Source organism: Panthera leo, chromosome D3 (assembly GCF_018350215.1).
Source record: "Panthera leo isolate Ple1 chromosome D3, P.leo_Ple1_pat1.1, whole genome shotgun sequence".
Taxonomy (NCBI): domain Eukaryota; kingdom Metazoa; phylum Chordata; class Mammalia; order Carnivora; family Felidae; genus Panthera; species Panthera leo.
The window spans coordinates 69,908,036-69,920,542 of NC_056690.1; positions in this window are offsets into that span (position 1 = coordinate 69,908,036).

Consider the following 12,507-nt stretch of genomic DNA (forward strand, 5'->3'; position numbering starts at 1 on the left):
TGCTTCTATTTCAACATGTGTTACTCCATAAATCAGGCTGTAAAATTCTCACAGATATAAGGTGATTTTGACTCAAGCATTTTGCCATTCCTGCTCTAGCTGGTCTTAAAGCTCATTCCACAAGTGGTCAGGGCAGTAACTGTCCAGCCCCTGGCTCCCCGCTGCTCGTACCTCCGGTAGCACTCACAGGCAATCTCACCCAGGGCTGCGACCAGTTTTAAGCCCAAAGTCGATGCATGGCCTTGACTTGGTCTTGACACTCCTTTTGCCTTGAACTCCAGTTCCAGTCACTGGGATTCTGTTTTACTCCTTACAACCAAGCCTCTGTCACAGTCTGGTTATAGGGCCTGAACCCTCCTCTTGCCCCGGTGTCCTCCTCTCTGTTGGAATCCCCATGTCGTACCCACACTTCCCCAGGAAAAGCCTCGGCTGGCCCACCAGAGTCTCCCCCTGGTCTGTGATGCATCTTTAAGCCCAGGCCCCACGCCTTCGTCCAATTTTTGCAGCACTTCCTCCTGGATGCCCGGACCTGCCTGTATCTTGCTTGCAGATTCCCAATGCTGCGATCTACTCACCTGCCAGGATTCCTCCGAATCACCGCACGGACCTTCCCAGACTTCCTGCTACCTCCTGGGGGATCTGTTTGGTTTGGCCGTCAGTGGTTCTTCTTTTGTGTGTATGTGTGTGTGTGTTTATTTATTTTTGAGAGAGACAGAGCATGAGTGGGGGAGGGGCAGAGAGAGAGGGAGACAGAATCCAAAGGAGGCTCCAGGCTCCGAGCTGTCAGCACAGAGCCCGACGCGGGGCTCGAACCCACGAACCGTGAGATCATGACCTGAGCCGGAGTCGGATGCGGAACCAACTGAGCCACTCAGGCGCCCCTCAATGGTTCTTAATTAGCCTCCCACAGCACACTGAGGCAGTCGTCAACGGTCACCAGTGGATCGCTAAATTCTGATACAATGTAACATGTATTTTTGTTGTGAATGGAGAAGACACATACTCTGATGAACAGGATGCCCTTTGCTTTGAGAGGCAAGAAATGGGGTAACACGTTTGTGTCACATCTTCCGCTGACAGTGTAGATGGTGCAGTCGAGCACTCTGTCCACACGCACATCAGCCCAGTGTGCCAGCTGGGGGCTTTACACACCCCACGCGATGCTGGGCCGCCCCAGGAATGGTGTGTGGTAGTCACCTCAGACTTGCCTGGCTTTGTTCCTTTCAATCCTTCCGGATGTATCAACAAAATTGCTGATATTTTCTGAAGCGTGACTTGAAGCATACACCAAAAAGTTGAAGAAACACGACAGGGGCCAGGTTCTTCCTCACGGAGCCGACGTAGAGCCGTCCGCCAGCCCCTTCTTTTCTGAAGTTAATCAGTAGCACAGATGAGGAGATGGCTGCCTGCTTGGCAATTATGATCTAACATCAAAATGCACGTTCCCTGGGGCGCCTGGGTGGCTCAGTTGGTTGGGTGTCCGACTTTGGCTCAGGTCATGATCTCGCGGTCCGTGAGTTCGAGCCCCATGTCGGGCTCTGTGCTGACAGCTCAGAGCCTGGAGCCTGTTTCAGATTCTGTGTCTCCCTCTCTCTGACCCTCCCCTGTTCATGCTCTGTCTCTCCCTGTCTCAAAAATAAATAAAAAAAAACAAAAAACAAAATGCACGTTCCCTTTGACCCAGAAATTCCACTTTAGGAGTTCACGTTCCTGATGGGCTCATGAGTTTATTCACGCTGGCGTGATTTGAAATAACAAAAGCCAGAAAGCCACCTGAAAGTCCATCCCCACGAGTCTCGTGGTGGCACAAGGCCCTTAAGCAGGTTTGTCCTTGAAGATGTTGGTCCAAACCTGGGTCATAGCAGTCTCGGAGATTAGATTTCCCGAACATTCTCTGGTGAGGGTAGGGTATTGCACACACCAAGAGCAGGCGAGCTGGAGCCAGGAAAGAGAGATAGGACAGGCGTCTGGGTGGTTCAGTTGGTTAAGTGTCTGACTGCAGCTCAGGTCCTGATCTCACGGTTTGTGAGTTTGAGCCCCGCGTAGGGGTCTCTTCTGTCAGCGCACAGCCCGCTTTGGATCCTCGGTCTCCCTCTCTCTCTGCCCCTCCCCCCATCTCAAAAATAAATAAACATTAAAAAACAGAAAAGAGAGGAGTACAGGTGCCGGGGGCCGGGGTGGAGAGGATGGGCAGCTGTGTGTCTTTGTGGGAGAGAAAGGCATGAGAGATGGGAAGGTAGTAGAAGGGAGCCCCGCCCACTGGGTGCTGGGCTCGGAGGAGAGGCGCACATCATGAGGTGGGGACTGGGGGTCTAGAAGCGGACACAGGAACTGCCAGAGATAGAACTTGATTTTTGTATTTTTTACCATTGTAACCTGGGCGGCTTGGATGACTCCTCTCGCAGGAAATGTGATTTCTCTGCTAAGTAATGGAAGAGTCTCCCCTCTTCTTGATGGTGCAGACACCCGTATTTAGCACACATTGTTGGGAAAGCACATTCAACCTGAGTGATTACCTCCCTTGCCTTTTCACTGCACATAAATTTCTCTGGTTCTTGGCCCCAGACTTGGAATTTGATTTGCAGCATTTACGATGAAATGATTTGTTGTTTTGTGTTATTGTCCTAAATCCTTGTCTGGGTCTATTTTCCCTGCCCCAGTTTCCCACAAATCACTCTGACCTGCCTCCAGCTTCTCTTCCCCCCATCAGGTGCCGGTCATGGCTGCTTCCCTGGGCTGCAGCAAGACTGCCATCAGTCCTTTTGGAGAAAGAGCTAGAGAGGCCACAGCTGGTTCCTGAGAGACCTCGGAAGGCTGGGGCCTGCAGAAACAGAGCAATGGGCCTCAGTTTCCAATGCAGGGAGAGGTAAGTGCCTATATGCACAACAGGGCTTTGGAATGTCACCATGATTAGTGGCACACACACACACACACACACACACACACACACACACACACCCTGGGCCAGCCAACCACAGGCAGACCACTCTAGGGAGGCACTGGTACTTCCCCTAGCCTTGCCCACACTTTAGCTGTATACCTTGAGAGCTGAGAACTGAATCCATCATCCCAGGACTTCTGAATGACTCAGGACCACAAAGCATTTGTTCAAAGCCTACCAAGGGCAAGGTGTTCACTTGGAGTACATACCTACATTTTCATGTGAGGATTCCCAACAAAATGGGGTTTTTTGGGGTTTTTGTTTTGGCTTTTGCTTTTTGTTTGAATTACTTATTCTCTTCAAGTGAGTTAAGGCACCATAAGTCATGTAGTTCAAAGTTCTGCAACCTAAAAAAAAAAAAAAAACCTTCAGAAGTTTAGAAGTCGTATGCTTCACAGTATATGTTAGAAAGATCACTGAATTTGGAGCCAGGTAACTCAAGTTCAAATCCCGACCTTCCCAGCTGTCTGAACTGAGTCCCTTAATCTTAGGAGACTAAGTCATTCTGGTCCTGGATTTCTTCATCTGGAAATTTTGTGTAATAATCCCTGCCTACAAGAGAATGGGTAAATAAATTCTGGTAGATTCATACGGCGAAATACTACCCAGCAAAAACAGAGAACAAACCACTGACATATGCAGCAACATGGACGAATCATGGACATTGTGTTGAGTGAATGAAACCAGACACAGAAGACTACTTTCTTCATGAGGTTCCATTTGTATACATTCAAGATCAGGCGAAACTAACAGATGGTGCTACAAGTCAGAACAGTGGTCATCTCTGAGGGGGCGCTGAATGGGAAGGGACACAGTGCTGGAAATGTTCTAAGCATGCTCTGGTGGGGTTATACAGGAGCAAACATGAAAACATTCACCACACTGTGCACTTCCCACGTTTTGCTGTCCGGATGCTGTACCTCTTACGAAAAGAGAAAAATCCCTGCCCAGTGTCCATGGCTGTGGTGAGGACCATGTAAAACTAGACACACTTCTAAAACACCAAATACGTATGAATTGTTATTGTTAAGTAATAATAATGCAGATGACAGATGTTACAGCTTCGAGAAAGAAAGCCATACTGTTCTAAATCAGCACTAACATGACTAGGAGTAGAAACTGAGCACCTCTGGGCTGTTACGTAATTTCACTGGAAGGATATGATACGTATCATGGCCTATGAAATTTCTGACGTTGAATGATAGTATGTGGCGTTTGTTGAGTGCTGACCTTGTATATCATTTCATTTAATTTCCTAACAGTCATGGCAGGGATGTCCCCACTGCCCTCAATTGTCTGACCTCTCACCTGACCTTGGATGTCAGTAGAGTATCCAGGTCCCGAGTCTGAAAGCTACAAAGGCCCAGCAGGCACCCTGTTTCCCATCACCCAATGGTTCACCTTTTTCTTCTTGCAGTGAGTGGTCCAAATGATTATGTCTAATAGTGTTAACCGTATACTCAAAACTGCACCCTTAGTGAGAAGGGAGGTAGGGTGGTCTGCTCATGAAGCATGCCCGAGGTGGGGTACGCAGTTACTGAAATTCTGTAGGCAATTTCTGTTGAGATCAGGTGGAGTTTAGGAAATTTTTCCTTTTTCTTTTTCAGAAAATGGGACAGATTCCCCAACCGAGTCGAGTCCACGTCTGACTATGACCTGCCCCCTACAGACTCCCCTCCAAATATCCTCTTCCTTCTCAAGGCCATCTACAGTCCACATGACCTGTAAGTCCAGCTCTAGTGCCACCTTTTCCCAAAAATCTTCCTTGAGACCCTCAGCCATAATAAACCTCTCCCTTTTCCAGAAACGCAGAGTAGCAATGGTGCGACTCCAAAGTATAACTTGGATGATACCACCCTCCTCCCAGTCACCAAAAGCTCCTCCTCCAAGTACTCCCAAGAAACACAAAATCTAAACAAAAAGTGCGTGCTGCTATTCAAATGCCCCTTCAAGACATGATCTCTATGCCTGTCTTCCAACCTGGTTCTCCCTTCAGCCAAGCCGCATGGAAATTCTGGAGCCTTTAAAAGAAGGCTGAGCAGTAAGTTTGTTCTACACACTTGATTGTATTTGACACAGCACTATCATATGTTGCCTTGTATTTTTCCAACTTATTTCTTTTCCAAGGTCTTGATCTTTGACAAGGCTAAACTCCTCAAGGGAAGAAACTGTATCAGTCTTCTACCGTTGTCTCCATAGGGTCTCGCAGGGGGCTTGACATAGCCAAGAGAGCACTAATTACTAAAGACTTTGACTTTTCTGCTGAAAACATACTATACTTTGTACATTCAGCAAATTAACTGTATCGTATTATTTATAGTAGTATTGCCGATAGTCATAAAGAATAATCTTTGGTGCTCTTATAATTGCATTTTTTATTGATTTCTCCAGTTGTTAAAGGCAATTTATAAAAAACCAATTGGACTTTAAGCTGTACCACTGCTATTTTCCAAGGTAATACTCCACTTTTTCATTATATCTTTAAAAACTGTACTCAGCACATTTTGTAGGCTGATGAAATAAACTTCTCATCTGTAGCATGTATATCAATAAACACGTTTTCATTCCAATCACACATCTCCCTAGTGTAGGATTAAGTTATTTCTCATTCTGTTCAAAAAGCAATTGAAGTTTATTTACGTACCGGATAATTAGCGGTGGTCTTCCTCGGGTTGACAGCTGCGGGGTTGGTTTTAACCCCTTAGGTGCCAGAGGGCTATAGTCCTTTATCTGAAATCACTGGGGCCAGATATGTTTTGAAACTCTAAATTTTTTGGATTTTAGACAGGTAGTAGAATGCCTCAGCCATAGATTTTATAATACTCTCAGCAAGAGCTGGGGCAGTAATCAAAAACATTAGTAGTTCTGTAGTAAAACCTAGTGAGATCATTTCAGGTACTTTCACACTTGTTCAGGTCAGGTTTTGCTGCTAAATGAGTTTTAGCATCCGACTTTCTGGTTTCCAAGCTTTTTGGATGGTGCAGCTGTAGATGAGCGTTGGTGGGCTGGTCTTCCTTCTGCTGTGTCCACGGAGGAGGCCACCGGGTTTGTGAGAGGTTCTGGGCACCACCAACACCGCGCTTCACTCATTCATTCGGACATCACAATTAAATTCAGCAAACGTTTGTGGAGGAGTCTCTATGTGCCAGGCCCTGTCCTAGGCACTGTGGGAGATTTTTAAGGGGAAGAAGATAGGGTTCTGCGTTAGTCTGCCTGGGCAGCCATATCCAAGTACCGGTGTGTGTGGCTTAACCAACAGACATTTATTTTTTCACGGCTCTGGAGACTGGAAGTCCAAGATCAAGGTGCTGACAGGCTGCTCGTTTCTGGGGGAGGCCCCCTTTCCAGCTTGAAGATCATCACCTCTTCACTGCTCTTCATGTGCTTTTTCTCCATGCACGCAGACAGGAAGCAATTGTTGGTGTCCCCCCCCCCCCCTTATAAAGACACCAGCCTTGTCTGATGAGGGCCCCATGCTTAGGACCTCATAAAACCTAATTACCTCATGAAGGCCCTATCTCTAAATAGTCACACTGGGGGTTAGGGCTTTAGCATATGAATTTGAGGGGGACACAGGTCGGTTCTTAGCAGGCCCTTTCCCTCAGAGAGCTCCAAATCTAGTGGTAGACGCGGGCCAGATCACAGCTAAACTGCCATGTGTGATGAAAAGGAAAGAGAAACAAAGAGCTGGGGCTGAGCAGGGAGCCTGGCACCTTCAGTGAGTTGGGTAGGTGGTGGGTGGGAGGGGGCGCTATGGAATAGACGGCATCTGAGCTGGGCTCTCAGCCAAGAGCAGGCTGTGATCCCACAGTGGGGGGATGCCTTTACTGAGTAAAGGCATAGCATGGGGAAAAGGGTGTGTGTCTGTTTAGGGATGGGTGATGGCTGCATTCTTGGTGCTCAGAGTTAGAGGAAAGAACCCAAGGTGCCTTCTGTGTATTGGCCCCTGGGTTGTTTGTTTCTTCACTGAAGGCAGAAACCTGTTAGTTCAAAAGCCTTCCCGTGCCATACTCACAGCCAATTATCTTAAAAATAGACCAGGGGTACCTGTGTGGCTCAGTCGGTTAAGCTTCTGCCTTTGCCTCAAGTCATGATCTCACAGTTCGTGAGTTTGAGTCCCACATCAAGGCTCTGTGTATCCCTGGACCCTGCTTTGGATTCTGTGTCTCCCTCTCTCTCTCTGCCCCTCCCCACCTCACGCTCTGTCTCTGTCTCTCTCTCAAAAGACACCCCACCCAACTGCTGTTACTAAGATAGGGCCTTGCAGTAGTCAAGCCCCATGTTGCCAGAGTCCCTTTGGAGTTCTCTGACCCAGAGACTTCCCACTGTGCTGGCCAACATCACCTGGACATGTGAGCCCCACCCCGATCCCCCTTACCCCCGGGATTTCCCTTGTCCTCTATTCCTTCTCCCTACTGTCTGGGTCTCTTGCTGTGAGGGAATAGTCTCTCCAGCAACCCTGTCCAAGCACCTTGCCCCCCTCCCCACCCCACACCGAAGCTTGTGTTTGCTATCGCCCCCTCGTGGTTGTGGTTGTATCTTCTTTCCTTCTCTAACCCCAAATTCACCAATGCCTGCAGAGAGGCAGAGGGGAGCCTGCCATCAAAGGGAGGACCCTTCCTCAGTGACCAGAAGACCACGAAGGGGCAAAATGCCTTTCATTTCAACCCCGCACTGTCCACATCAATCTGGATAACCTGTTTTTGGCTCCAGGTAGCCACTCACCTGAAAGCCCTAGAGTTGGGCTCTGCATCTAGAGGCACAGGAAAAGCAGACGTGTACCATGGTCACCAGCCTTGGGCGTCTGATCAAGATGTGAGTCTCTGAAAATTCTAGCTCCCCCACTGGGGAGAGAGAGTGCAAACATGTCACATTGCCTTCAGGAGCCCCTTACCTGCTCTATGCCAAAGTCTGTGGCTACTGCAAGACATTTCCTGTCCAGATCTGGGAGCCATAGAATGGCCAAGTCTTGCTCCTTCAGATGACATCTCCCTGCCCAGCTGCCTGCCTGCTTCAGGTCTTGCGTGGCCTCTTCGTTGTCAGGGTTCTCTGCCTCCTGACTCAGCTCTGACTTGCTGCTGGCCATTGTAGGTGTTCTTTGGGGCTTGTCTCTCTCGGCCTGGCCTTATACCATTTCAGTCCTGTGAGGCCCTCTTAGGTCTGGATGCTAAAGAATCAGAAAGAAGACTCCATGGTCATCCTTTCACCCTGGCCACTGATGCTTCCTTTCTCTCCCCAAAACAAATGAGGAAATATTTTCTGAGGACTTGCTCTGGACAAAGTCTTGTGCTGAAAGCTTAGGATCATCTGAGACGTCTAAGACTTGGCACCTGCTTCGAGCATCTGTCTAGTTAGAACACACACACACACACACACACACACACACGGAAAATATGTACACACACAAAAAGTATAGTTCTAGCTGTGTGCTGCAGGCCAGATCAGAAGTCTTCGTAACTTCTCTGGCCTTGAGGTGCCCTGTATCACTGCTTCCCTCAGCCCCCCGGATTCTAGCGATGGTTCTGTCTGAGGCACCAGGGGACGCCTCAGGCACATACCGCACATGACTCTGGGTTCTCACCCAGGGCCTTCCCACAGCCCCCAGAGCCTCCCAACTACTACAGGGGCACCCCTCAACAAAAGAGGGCAGGAGTGGGGTGGTAAGTGCCTGGCATCCACCTTGGACAGTACATACCTGTGAGGCTTTCTCCACAGATCCTCAGAAGGCTCCCAAGTGGCATGAGACCCAGTCGCCTGCAGTAGTAACCTCCCTCTAGCACATTCTTGTACTGGTTCCTCCTTGCTACTCTGCCCATCCCGAACTTCTGCTTCTGGGACAACCTACCAAACAACCTAAGTGCAGCCAAGTCCTCATAGTGTGAGACACTCTGTCATCTATAAAGTGAAGGGTTTGGACTAGACACTCCTTCAGGTCTCTCCCAGGCCTAGAGGCACCTTAGTTTTTAGGCAAGAAAAGTGCATCCCAGACAGTTTCACCCAAAGTCACACAGCAGATTAATGGCCCACGGGGCAAGAACCTAACAGGAAACTGTCTCGTTATGTCAGCTTTCCCAGAACCTTATCTATAAAGCCACTTCAAATAAAAGTCCCACATCACAATGCTTGGAAGCACTAAGTTAATAACACTCAGCCTCTATCCAAAACACACGTCTTAGAACTTTATAGAAATGAGTTTATACTTGGAGGCAATTTTTGGCTCCTAGAGCCCTCATCCAGCCAACAGCTTCTCAGGAGGCATAAACTGAATCACATCTTTTTCTTTTGATCTTTTCCTGTTATCTCAGGGACTTCCCTATATAGGAAGCTATTCTTTTTATTAAATGAAATTTTCATCTATATTCTGAGAGACTGTTTGCCCAGTTTATATAAGGTAATCAAAATATGAGAAGGATGCTTTGTAGAAAGAAAAATATTCATGCCTTGTGTAATTTGTGGAATGCGTATACATAAGTGTACTTGATGGATTTGCACCAAGAAGCTGTTAGCAAACATAAAGGTGTGGATAGAGGCCGAAAAGTGCTGGAAATGGAGTGAAATAGCCTCATGCTATATATTGCCTAGACAGCCATGCTTGAAGGGCATATGGTTGATTGACTGCTTTGATACATTGGATTTTGGTAACAAATCATGATGTTATATGAAAAAAGTGCTGAACCAAGAGATAGGAGATTGGGGGGGCGGGTCTGCTTTATCATTTGCAAAATAAACTAAAATATTTGTGATAGATGTTTATGTTCTAAAAGCCTATAATTCATTGATTTTGACCTGTTTGTGGGGAGGCAGTGAATCAAAGAAACTAAACGCATAGACTCTGTATCCAGACAGAGTTCAAATGCCAGTACCACCACCTACTAACTGGGGTGTTTCCCAATACCAATGACCAATTCTGTGATTCTCCAAGACACCAAAGTTCGACAATTCAAATCAGTTCAGACACTATCTGCAGTTAGTGCAGACCCCACAGATTAAAAGCTCAGTCCCACAGGACTGCCTTCGCCCCATTTCCGAGGCCAGTCGCAAGTCTTGGGCCACCTATGCTTCTGACTAACTGTCTATAAATTGGGAATTCCTATGACCCTCTGTTCTCAGTTTCAATAATTGGCTAGAACAGCTCACAGAACTCAGGAACACTCTTTATATTTGCTGATTTGTTATAAAGGATTTAACTCAGGAACAGCCAAACAGAGTGGCCAGGTAGAGCTAAGTATGGGGAAGGCAGAGGGTCCATGCCTTCTCTGGGTGTGCCACCCTCCCCACCTGTGTTCCCCAACTGGAGCTTTCCGAACATCAAACATTGCTATTCAAAGGTTTACACACAGCTCAATCTGTAGCCTCTCCCCTTTCTAACTTCTTATTGTTTATAATAAGCAGGTAGGGCCTGCCAAGGACAAGACAATTATGTCTTTTTTACAATTGTGACTGGAATGAGGGCACTCAATTGTGGACTGCATTAAATGAAGTATAATGTGCCGATTATAGGAAGTGATGGTCCCACTGTATTGGTCTCTGCAGACCTCTTCTGGACTGATTTTATCTAGTTCTGAACATCCTGTTTTAATATAAATCTGGAAAAATGTCCAGTGACCACTAGAGGGCAAGCTGATGATGAAGGGTCTGCAGTGCATAGACCAATGAGAGATGTTTACCTGGAGAATGGCAAGAGACAGGATAGTAGTCTCCAAATATTAGATACAGTTTGTAAAGATCCAGAAAGCAGCACTATCACCAATGGTAGCTATTTCAGGAAGGTTGGTTGTTTTTAAACTCTTAATGGAAGCCCAGCACACATATAGAAAACTGCACAAATCTTAAATGTACAGCTTGAAGAATTTGCTCAAGGTGAACACACTGAGTAACCACCACCCAAAAATCAAGAAACAGAACAGTAATAATACCCAGAAGTCCCTCTCCAGGCACTCTCCCCAAAAGGGTAATCACCTGATTTATAATACCAAAACTTAGTTTTACCTGCTTCTGAGTTTTTCATAAGTGGAACATCATAGCACATATCTGACTTATTTTGTTCATCATTATGTCTGTGAGGCTAATCAATGCTGTTGCATGCAGCAAAGTTCATTCATTTTCATTGTGTATAGTTTTCCATTCTACTCTGGATGGGCATTTGGGCTACTTCTAATTTGAGCTATTATGAATAGTGCTGCTATGAACAATCTTTTTTTTTTTTTATGTTTTTTTGGGGGGAGAGAGAGCAGGGGAGGGGCAGAGAGAGAAAGAGAGAAAATCTCAAGAAAGCTCTGTGCTGTCAGTGCAGAGCCCGATGCAGGGCTTGATACCATTAACCACAAGACCGTAACTTGAGCCAAGATCAAGAGTCAGACACTCAACCGACTGAGCCACCCAGGCGCCCCTAAAATTTATATATATTTTTTAATGTTTATTTTTGAGAAAGAGAGAGAGTGTGAGTGGGAGAAGGGGCAGAGAGAGAGGGAGACACAGAATCCAAAGTAGGCTCCAGGCTCTGAGCTGTCAGCACAAGAGCCCAATGCAGGGCTCTATTCCATGAACCATGAGATCATGACCTGAGCCGAAGTCGTACACTTAACCGACTGAGCCACCCAAGCGCCCCCTTAAAATTTATATTCTTAACATCAGTGTATGAGAGTTCCGTTGCTTGATATTCTCTCCAATATTTGTTTGCTTGTCTTTCTCATTTTACCCATTTCGCTGAGTGTGTAGACTCATGGTGGTTTTAATTTTACTTCCATGGTGAGTAATAACGTTGAGCACCTCCCTGTTTATTACCCATTTTCTTATTCTCTTTGTGAAGTGTCAGTACAAGTCTTTTGTCCATTTTTTTCTACTGAGTTATCTTTTTCTTATTGTAGCAGCTGTTTATATATTCTGGAAATGAGTCCTTTGTTGGATATGTGTTTTGCAAACACCTCCTTGAGGAGATAGATTTCAGTCTGATATAAAGAACTTCCCTATTTTCTTAATTAAAAAATTTTTTTAATGTTTATTTTTTGAGAGAGAGAGAGAGAGACAGAGGGTGAGCGGGGGAGGGGCAGAGAGAGAGAGGGAGACACAGAATCCGAAGCAGGCTCCAGGCTCCGAGCTGTCAGCCCAGAGTCCAATGCGGGGCTCCAACTCACAAGCTGTGAGATCATGACCCAAACCGAAGTCAGACGCTTAACTGACTGAGCCACCCAGACACCCCTGAACCTCCCTATTAATGGAAGAGTGCAAAAAGAGCAAGGTGGACACAAATGAGAGACCGAGGAGAGAACCCTCGCGTGGGGGGATGAATCTGATACTAATACCCACATGTCTGTAACACTCTATAGTTAATCAAATTACATACACATTCTAGACTTCATTTAAACCTTTATACAACCTGGCTAGATAGCGCTGATGTCTGCTCATTTTTTTAATTCCTGTTTTATTTTTAAGGCTGGCTTCCTAGGGGTGGCCCTGGGTCACTATAGCTTACTACTCAGTGAGTGATTAAACTTGTAAGGTTTGCACCTTTTGCTGATAGATCTGTGTAAAGGTTAGGGAACTCATTTAAAGTTTAGGCCATTTGC